General features: G+C 39.7%; 2 long non-coding RNA genes across 3 annotated transcripts; both read right to left on the bottom strand.

Moving 5' to 3' along the window:
- Positions 1-267: 267 nt before the first annotated feature.
- Positions 268-1092, bottom strand: LOC131260247 (uncharacterized). Of its 2 annotated transcripts, none has more exons than XR_009178143.1 (3): positions 889-1092; positions 758-828; positions 268-684 (listed from the first exon to the last, which is right to left on the bottom strand). It is a non-coding gene; the product is annotated as an uncharacterized LOC131260247 (long non-coding RNA). The 2 variants fall into 2 exon arrangements; XR_009178144.1 differs by having other exon boundaries at positions 753-828.
- Positions 1093-9492: 8400 nt separating this feature from the next.
- LOC131260245 (uncharacterized) lies at positions 9493-10154 on the bottom strand. Its single transcript, XR_009178141.1, has 3 exons — positions 9925-10154; positions 9765-9840; positions 9493-9696 (listed from the first exon to the last, which is right to left on the bottom strand). It is a non-coding gene; the product is annotated as an uncharacterized LOC131260245 (long non-coding RNA).
- Between the last annotated feature and the right edge of the window lie 317 nt (positions 10155-10471).

The following is a 10471-nucleotide window of genomic DNA, read 5'->3' on the forward strand; positions in this document are numbered from 1 at the left end:
CAGCATCGACAGCACCCCAAAATGATGTGATCGGATGAAAACCGATACGGATTTACATTACAGTGAACCATATCAAAAAAAACTGGTACGGTCAGTGACAGCGTACCATACCAAATGCAATCCAGCGCTTCTGGGATGCAGCGTGCCATACCAACATCTGTTTTTGAAACCTGACCTGACCTGTTTTTTTTTTTTTGTAGAGTACGCTGTAATGTAGTCCCGCGGTTAAGTTTGTGGAAATGAAGCACTGTTCAACTCATTCCAAGTGACTGATGGGAGCGGACACTGAACTAAAAGTAACAGAGCAGAGTAACAGAAAAGTTGAATGTAATATTCCACACAAGCGCATACGGTGAAAACCCGTAACAGGAAAGTCGTTGTACTCGGAGAGTGAAATAATAGATTAGAAGTCAAAACGCAAATTGTAACTAAGTTAATCTTCAACAAAGTTTACATCGAATTTGATCGAACATCGAATGTAACAAATTTCATCGAAGTAAAACCAAACAGCATTGCCCGTTTGAAAATAATGCATTACTATCACGATAGATGATTAATGTAAAATATTAGCTTACCGCGCAGCACTCGAAGACATCCGTTCTGATCAGTATTAAAGATCTCTATCGTTTGAATACGAACGGACAATTTCTTTCGGGAAAACCCTATGTAATACACGCTGTAACACTGTAAAAATAATATAGACTTACATCAGTCCTCTGAACACATGACATTTGTTAGCAACAGTAATTTACCTTACTTCATATCCCTAAATTGTACGGTCATATTTGCGTTACACTATAGCTGCACATTCCGCGACAAAATCTTAAACTGCAAGAAAAGATTCAAAATTAGAAAATGACAGAGGATTAACTATTCAATCATACTAACCTTAACAAATATCAGGATTCATAATTAAGATAATTGGTCACTTATTTAATTCATTGTAACTCAAACAAAAAGGTGATTTAAATTCGATCCGTTACTACCCTGGCGGCAAAATCATCACGCTTTTACGTTCTGTTGGTAACAATTGTCAATTAGACAGAATGAGAAATCATGATGATTCTACCACCGGGGTACTAGCTGCTCTTGCAATTTATAGTTTGTCTAAATGGGTTTGCTAACATGACATTCCAGCTGAAATGAATACATCTTATAAGCTCCTTGATCCATGCTAACAGGTCATTCCATACACTCACCAATTGTGACGCTTATTGTTCCGTTGTGTACTTTAATGGTGTAGCAGCGATATTCATTACCACTGTTATGTCTACGGCATGATTGCGCATGAAAATATCAGGTAAATCACACACAACTCACGATGAGACAATCCGACCTTACAATCCATTATGTGCAGATGATTTTACACTTTTAATGCTTCAGTCAGTAAGGTTCGTAACAAGCAGATCAGATGTAATATGTTGGATTCATGCACTTAAGGATCGCCCATCAGAATTCTGAAATAGATGTTTCATGTTTCAATATGATAAATATAATACCTTTAGCCATACTAACCTTATACAATTTCAGCAATTTCGGGTGGCCATTCATTTGCGGTCACCAATCCATACAAATTCTTACTTTCCGTTCGCTTGATACGTATGCGTAAACGTACGCGATTGATTACATACTTAACGCTTTTCTAGCACGTACAAAACCTAGAAAACTTTTTCACTGCCTACTCTACAAAAAAAAAATTTCACTGCCTACTGTACAAAAAAAAACTTTTTCACTGCCTACTGTACAAAAAAAAAATCGCCGAAACGAAGACGCTAGATTACGGTCAAACTGAATACCAAACCGTTTACGTGGCGAACTTCACGTGTTGCAACATTTTCCACATCACATTAGCACTTTTATCATTCTTTTTATATTAAATTAAGCCGGACAACTGTGTTGTTGTCTGTACCGAACAACGCTGCGCAATGATGTCCCGCCTTTCGTGTATGGAATGAGAAATGCCGGCTGGCGAACGTGATTTAGATGTGTTTCCACATGACACAGTGTCACAATGACAAGTTGCAAGGTTAATATAGATATGGTGTGTGCAGCATTCAGTCGATTCTCATTCGAAAAAAACTTTTCACTCTAAACCTATGCTTTGTTCTGCTCACCTTATACATTCAAACTGAGTCCAGGATTTTACGATGGTAACAGCACGCAAAAAAGCAATAAGATTTCTTCACTTTTGTTGGAACCGCTGTAACGTTTCGGTCCAATGAAGCTGGCCGAACAGAAAAGTCGCCGCAACGGCGATGTGTTTAGATAAGGGAGCGCGCTGTGAACAGCCAATCAAACCAGACAAACACGACACTGTTCGAAAGGTGCTCCTCCAATATGTCGTGAAGAACTGTCACTCTACCAAGCAGCAAGGTAGCAGAATGAACAAGGTATATAGAGTTTCACGGTGGGACACAGACATCAATTAAACGAAAAAACGACAAAATCAAACTGTTTTGTTCTATGTCGTGTTTGTCTGGCATGTTCTATGCAGGGTGACAGAGCACCTCCATATGATTGCATGGGTTTGTTCGTGTGTTTTTACTTATTTTCCCGGATACACGGGCTGCACTATGAAATTAGACCCCCTATTCACCACATCGTAGCCGTTTTTCCACGTTTGCGCTTGAAAATTATGCAATAGGAGGCACATTAATTCATTTAGGATATTTGAACCGTTGAATTTCCGTTAGAAGCTGTAATGATTTGAACTAATCGATTAAACTACAACGATTTTGAACTAATCGATTAAACTGATCGTTGGTGAAGAATTCTCTTTTTTCCGGATTCAATAACAATAACACTTGCTGCTCAATGCACTTGCGCCTGCACTCTGAGATTGCTATGACCAGAATGCGCAAATACATGCCTGAAAGCCAACAAGAAACCGAAATAATTGTTTCAACTTAAAATTTTGATTTCGAAGCTGCTTTCCGATGTTTTCATTGACCACGTAATGAAAAAAGCCTGCCGATTATGGTAATATCGAAAGTTCGAATATCTCTATATTTGTTCCTTTTTACTCAAGCAAGGTTTAGGAAAAAAGAGAATTTGAAAATTCCCAAGGAAAAGACGGAAAATGGGAAAATTCGGTAAAAACGGCTTTTTTCCATAAAAAAAATTATCTTCTTTAACAAAAACGGTAGGACTTATCCCAACGAAGTCTTCTGATGATTTGTTTCTTTTGGCCTAATAAAAACAATGCAAGTTAGAAAATCCTTAGGAAAAGCCAGAAACCCAGAAAACTCGAAAAATGTTTTTTTCCCAAAAACTTGAAACTTGAAACTTGAAAAAAAAATGAGTGTTGGTTTGTTTTTAAAGCTAAAATTCAAAATCGGCTGAGCCATTCTTGACGATGTAATCAGATATTTTGTTCGTCTTTATTCATGGCAAGTTTAAAGAAAAGACAACTTTAACGTTCCCTAACGAAAAGCCGGAGAATGGAAAGATTTTTATAAATTGCGACTAATAATATTTGTAATAATATCGACAAGAGTCGATCTTCGCGCCCGGTTGGATCCGAGGAGGCAGCAGGTGTCGGACTTCCGCAATGGTAGGAAAGGTCTGATTTTTGTGCAGTGTCCTGCAGTCGCGTTAGATAAGGTTAGGAAGGAAGTGCAGTCCAAACTCCGGGATGCTTATTCCGTTCGTTTGCCGTTGTCCAGAGTAAGGATAGTGGGGATGACGGAGAAGTACTCTGACGAGGACGTGATTGCACTTCTGAAAGAACAGAATGCAGGGATCCCGTTCACGACACTGGAGCTTGTTGGAATGTACGAAAGTAGGTTCTACAAGTACCAGAAGTACAATGTCGTGATCGATGTGGACAGGGAATCGGCACAATGTCTAGAGGACCTCAAAAAGGTCAAAATAGGTTTTGACAGTTGTGCGATAAGCACTTCTGTTCATGTATTGCGGTGTTTCCGGTGCGGGCAGTTTAGGCACAAGAGCACCGAGTGCAATAAGGAGGAAGCCTGCTCTAGGTGCAGTGGTGCACACAGGACGTCGGAATGTATGTCGGCGGCCTTAAAATGTGTGAACTGCGTGTTGGCGGGTTCAAGGGGGAGCACGGAACATGCTGCTTTTAGTAGCGAGTGTCCCGTATACAAGAAACAGGCATCAAAGATTGCTAAGCATTCTCAATAGCAGAGATTGCTGGGGATAGGGCAGCGATATGAAATCATGTATTGCAATGTCGCTGGCCTATCGTCAAGCTATGTTCTGTTACGCGACTCGGTAGAAAGGATGCAACCCGCGTTGGTCCTTCTATCTGAGACGCATATAACGGAGTACGAAGCATTTGATCAGTTTAGTATACCGGGGTACAGGGCCGTGTCCTGTTTGTCCCACTCACGACACACAGGAGGGGTTGCGGTTTATGCTGGGAACTCGGTTGCCTTGAAGGTGATTCTAAACGAGTCACTGGAGGGCAACTGGTTTTTGGGGTTTACTGTGACTCGAGGCATGGCGGCTGCAAACTATGGTGTTCTGTATCACTCACCTAGTTCAAGTGACTCACGCTTTGTCGAAATTCTGGAGGACTGGTTAGACAGATTTCTAGATTTTGGCAGGCGTAATGTCTTGGTTGGGGACTTCAACATTGATTGGTTCAATGATGTGAGGTCCGAAAAATTGAAGAAACTTATGGACTCGGTGTGCCTGAAGCAGAAGGTTAGTGCAGCTACTCGTATTACGAATAATAGCAGGACATTGATTGACCATGTGTACTGCAACACAGACTCAATTAGCATGGTAACAGATGCTTGTGCAAAAATATCTGATCATGAAACTTTGCTTTTAAACTTGAATGATGAACGTTTCAGGACAGTTCAAAAACAAGTTAAATGATGGAATAGGTACTCTAAAGAGGGTCTTTGTCAGGCGATCACATTGGGTCTACAGAGGGAAACTACCAATTTCCATGAAGCTGCAGATCTGTTGAAGGATACACTAGAGAGTGCTATGAATAGTTTAGTTTATGAAAGGACCGTGGAGACTAGATACTCTGGCAGATGGTATACGTTGGCTCTGGAACGTCTAAAGCGTAAAAGAGACAAAGTGTATAAAAAATTTGTTCGGACTAATCTGGCTTCACATTGGTGTCAGTACACTAAGCTACGAAACGAATACAGTAGGTCTTTAAAAACTACTCGTGAGGAATACTTCAGTAGAGAAATTAGCAAGCATCAGGGTAATATATAGAGAACTTTGGAAACTTCTTAAAAGCATGTTGAAGCCCGTCGAGAATACCGCTTCATGCGTGAAATTCGATAACTGTTTCGAGTCCGATGAGGCGGTCGTCGCAGCAAGGTTCAACAACTTTTTTGTGAATAGTGTCACACTTGTTAACAGCAACATTCCGACGGTGGACGAACCAGTCGAGCTGAGGCAAGTTGATACTCCCAGGCATAGATTTTCTTTTCAACCAATAGACATGAGCAAGCTTAGGCAGATATGTTTTGACCTGACCAAAACGGCAGGAATAGGAAATGTAAATGCAAAAACATTGCAGGATTGCTTTCATGTGGCTGGGGAGACGCTCCTGGACTTGATTAACCAATCGATGGAAAGGGGTGTTTTTCCGGATACATGGAAGGAGTCATTGGTTGTACCTATTCCAAAGATGACTGGAGCTATCAAGGCGGAAGAGTTCCGCCCCATCAACATGCTTCACACTGTCGAGAAGGTCCTGGAGGTTGTGATCAAAGACCAATTGGTGCAATACCTGGACCAGAACGGCCTGCTTGCCCGGGAGCAGTCGGGATATCGGGAAGGACATTCCTGTGAAACTGCACTGAACCTGGTGCTTGCGAAGTGGAAGGGGTTGATGGACAGTGGGCAACCGGTACTTGCCGTTTTCTTGGATCTAAAACGGGCATTTGAAACAATATCGAGACCCTTGTTGCTCACAACACTTAGACGATTCGGTATTGAGGGGAGGGAACTCAGTTGGTTCAGCGATTATCTGACAGGTAGAACCCAGAGGACAATTTTCAAAAAATCTGTTTCAGATCCTATTGAAAACACCCTTGGGGTTCCACAAGGAAGTGTTCTTGGACCAATTTTGTTTATCATGTATATAAATGACATGAAGCAGGTCTTACGTTCCTGCGAGATAAATCGTTTTGCTGATGATACAGTAATATTTATATCGCGAAAGGACATGAAACAGGCAGAGTCCCTTTTGAATGAAGACTTGGTGGCTCTGGATGGCTGGTTGAAATACAAGAAACTAGCATTAAACGTTAGTAAAACACACTATTTGGTAATGTCGAGGAGGGAGTGGGTCGGCCGGCTTTCAATTGCCATCAACACGGAACCAATTGACCGAGTCTCCCAGGTTAAATATCTGGGAGTCACTCTGGACGACTTACATTTAGTGCACACATTGATGGGGTCATCGCTATGGGGGCAAAGAAGTGTGGTGTGATAAGTAGACTGGGGAACAACCTAAACATTTTTGGGAAAGTTCACCTCTACAAATCAATTATCCCACCGCATTTTGATTTTTGTCCATCTATATTGTTCCTCGGCAATCGGACACAGCTCAAAAGGTTCCAAACAGTGCAAAATAGGGTAATGAGGCTAGTGTTGTGTTGCAGTCGGTATACGCCGTCTGCTGTTATGCTGGATGTCCTGTAATGGATGTCGGTAGAGCAGCGGATAGTGTACCAGACTATGATACTAATATTCAAACTCCTGAGGGGCTTGCTACCGGGGTACCTTGGAAAAATAGTAGTTAGGGGTTCTGACGTTCACCGGTACAACACTCGTAGGGCTCATGATTCCAGGACGTCGAACTTTTCTTCAGATTTTGCCAGGAATTCACTATTTTGTAAAGGTATACAATGGTACAACAGCATGCCAAGAGAGATTGCCGAGGCTGCAAACGTTCGCGAGTTCGAGCGCTTGTGTGCCGTGTACGTTAAGCAGGTTGTAAAGTAGAACCCAGTAGCATGTGAAATGTCTCAAAGTTGTATTTTGTGAAATTTAATGTTTGTAAGCATCGCACTTGCCATCACGATCTCACAGATGATGATGATGAGATTTTTGTTTTGCAAATTCAAATGTAAATTTCAAAAATGGAACAACATATCTTTGAGACACGCGCGCGTAAAAGTGCAAATTTGAAGTTGATCTTTCTGTAGGAACTGCATCAGTCGCTCTTGTGCAATCACGTGACAGGCGTCTCAAATTCATCCATCGATGATTTTTTCGACGCTACCAATTGTCTCACGGATAAGGTTTGCTTAATTTGCCAATCCTGGAAAGTTGTAACTCCCCTCCATATGGACAAGGGAGATACCGGCTGTAGGAATAGGAGAGAGCATTTTTTGGCCGCGCACTCCGCAGAGAGGTTCCACAATTTCTATCTTTTGTAAGTTGTGCTAATCGCTGTACGCAAGTAAAATAGAGCTGATTGGTCTTTTTCGTGAAGGGTCACTTTGATCCCACCACTTCGTGATTTGCTTTGAAGTTTGAAACAAATATCTTATGATAACTCCGCCATTCTCAAACCTGTGTTGGGGTAAGAGGTGGGACTCATCATCATCATCTCATCATCTTATAAGGGAAAAGGAACACAATTATTGGAGAGAAGTGCTAAAGCAAATATGTTATTAAGCACTATTAAATTATTAAGTTATTTTATTTAGATTTATTCCGATCGATAAACATAATTCGTCTTACTTAAAACAAGAAGTGTTATATAAAAATAACAATTGTTATGGATATTTCAAACTGTAGAGGACAATCATTTGACGTTGCATCAAATATGTATGGTAAATACTTGAGTCTACACGCAAGCATTAATTAAGAGGAATAGTGCAGGTGCTATGTAAATGGGAGATCCCATGTGCAAATGACTCATAAAATGCAATTGTTAATTTTACAGCTAAAAATTGGAAGGCAGCATGCAATTTTTTCAGCTAAGAAACGCATTTTTTTCTCTTCAACCCATCGGAAAACAATCATTCAATAACATTTTTTAAAAAAGGTGCTCTCTGACTCGTTGGTCAGCTAGAGTCGACGCGGTCTTAGCTTGAGATACCTGGTTTGGAGAAATCAAAAATACATTGCAAGACATTTATAACGATAAAGATGAAATAGCTATAATAATAGATGTAACAAACGGCGCTTCTCAGACAAATGAGTAAATATGAAATTGTTTTAATGACCGTAATTTGGAACACGCTGCATCAGAAAATAAATGCTACACGTAAGTCGCTTCAAACAGTTGAATGTGAACTATTGCAAGGATCAGTGTTGTTGCAATCGTTAGTAGCATTCATCGAGAGTTTTCGCGCAGATTTTGCAAATGTAGAAATAACAGCTAACGAGTTATCTTTTAGTTCAGTTATTTCAGAAGAAACAGTTAACACAAATTTTCAATCAAAGAAGTATTCGTAGTTAATACATTCTATGTTATTTGTGATAATGTAAAATATCTAACTTTGCAAAGGGCTAAGGAGTACGATTCAGTTTTAAAACCTTTTAAAATATTATGGCTGGAATATGTCCCCTGATGATAGAAAATTTTAAACATTTTCACTGAAATTTATAAAAAAAATGTCATTGATCACATTATATGCATTAAATGCAAAATAGAACATGAATTAAATAAATTTACACGTTTTCTTAACAAATTAAATGCTTATCGTAAAACTTAATCCTTCATTTGCTATCGTTATCGATGAAGTGGGTATGTGGACCCATATATGTATTATTTGAAGAGCCTCTACCACAATTCCGCTCAGGGCCTCAAAAGAGCTTGATCGCCACTGGATTTGCAATAATAAAATAGAATCACAAATAGTTGTTTGTGATGATGTACAGTTGTTGATAAAATTTAGGTGAACACTCTGCTGTTTTTTACAGTTAAACACTCAAATCAACACTGAATGTGAGTTCATTTGCAACGGCTCACGATTAGGAACCTCTACACGAAGCGAATGAAAGTGACAGCAAAACTGATATTCGCGCGTGTATTTTCAGTCTTTTGTGCCTCGTGTAAACTAAGCAACAGCATCGACAGCACCCCAAAATGATGTGATCGGATGAAAACCGATACGGATTTACATTACAGTGAACCATACCAAAAAACAACTGGTACGGTCAGTGACAGCGTACCATACCAAATGCAATCCAGCACTTCTGGGATGCAGCGTGCCATACCAACATCTGTTTTTGAAACCTGACCTGACCTGTGTTTTTTTTTTTTTTTGTAGAGTACGCTGTAATGTAGTCCCGCGGTTAAGTTTGTGGAAATGAAGCACTGTTCAACTCATTCCAAGTGACTGATGGGAGCGGACACTGAACTAAAAGTAACAGAGCAGAGTAACAGAAAAGTTGAATGTAATATTCCACACAAGCGCATACGGCGAAAACCCGTAACAGGAAAGTCGTTGTACTCGGAGAGTGAAATAATAGATTAGAAGTCAAAACGCAAATTGTAACTAAGAATTACATCGAATTTGATCGAACATCGAATGTAACAAATTTCATCGAAGTAAAACCAAACAGCATTGCCCGTTTAAAAATAATGCATTACTATCACGATAGATGATTAATGTAAAATATTAGCTTACCGCGCAGCACTCGAAGACATCCGTTCTGATCAGTATTAAAGATCTCTATCGTTTGAATACGAACGGACAATTTCTTACGGGAAAACCCTATGTAATACACGCTGTAACACTGTAAAAATAATATAGACTTACATCAGTCCTCTGAACACATGACAGTTGTTAGCAACAGTAATTTACCTTACTTCATATCCCTAAATTGTACGGTCATATTTGCGTTACACTATAGCTGCACATTCCGCGACAAAATCTTAAACTGCAAGAAAAGATTCAAAATTAGAAAATGACAGATTGAGGACAGATAGGAGATTGAGAGGATTAACTATTCAATCATACTAACCTTAACAAATATCAGGATTCATAATTAAGATAATTGGTCACTTATTCAATTCATTGTAGCTCAAACAAAAAGGCGATTTAAATTCGATCCGTTACTACCCTGGCGGCAAAATCATCACGCTTTTACGTTCTGTTGGTAACAATTGTCAATTAGACAGAATGAGAAATCATGATGATTCTACCACCGGGGTACTAGCTGCTCTTGCAATTTAAAGTTTGTCTAAAATGGGTTTGCTAACATGACATTCCAGCTGAAATGAATACATCCTATAAGTTAATTGATCCATGCTAACAGGTCATTCCATACACTCACCAATTGTGACGCTTAATGTTCCGTTGAATACTTTTATGGTGTAGCAGCGATTGCGCATGAAAATATCAGGTAAATCACACACAACTCACGATGAGACAATCCGACCTTACAATCCATTATTTGCAGATGATTCTACACTTTTAATGTTTCAGTCAGTAAGGTTCGTAACAAGCAGATCAGATGTAATATGTTGGATTCATGCACTTAAGGATTGCCCATCAGAATTCTGAAATAG

The sequence above is a fragment of the Anopheles coustani genome, chromosome 3 (genome assembly GCF_943734705.1).
Source record: "Anopheles coustani chromosome 3, idAnoCousDA_361_x.2, whole genome shotgun sequence".
Taxonomy (NCBI): Eukaryota; Metazoa; Arthropoda; class Insecta; order Diptera; family Culicidae; genus Anopheles; species Anopheles coustani.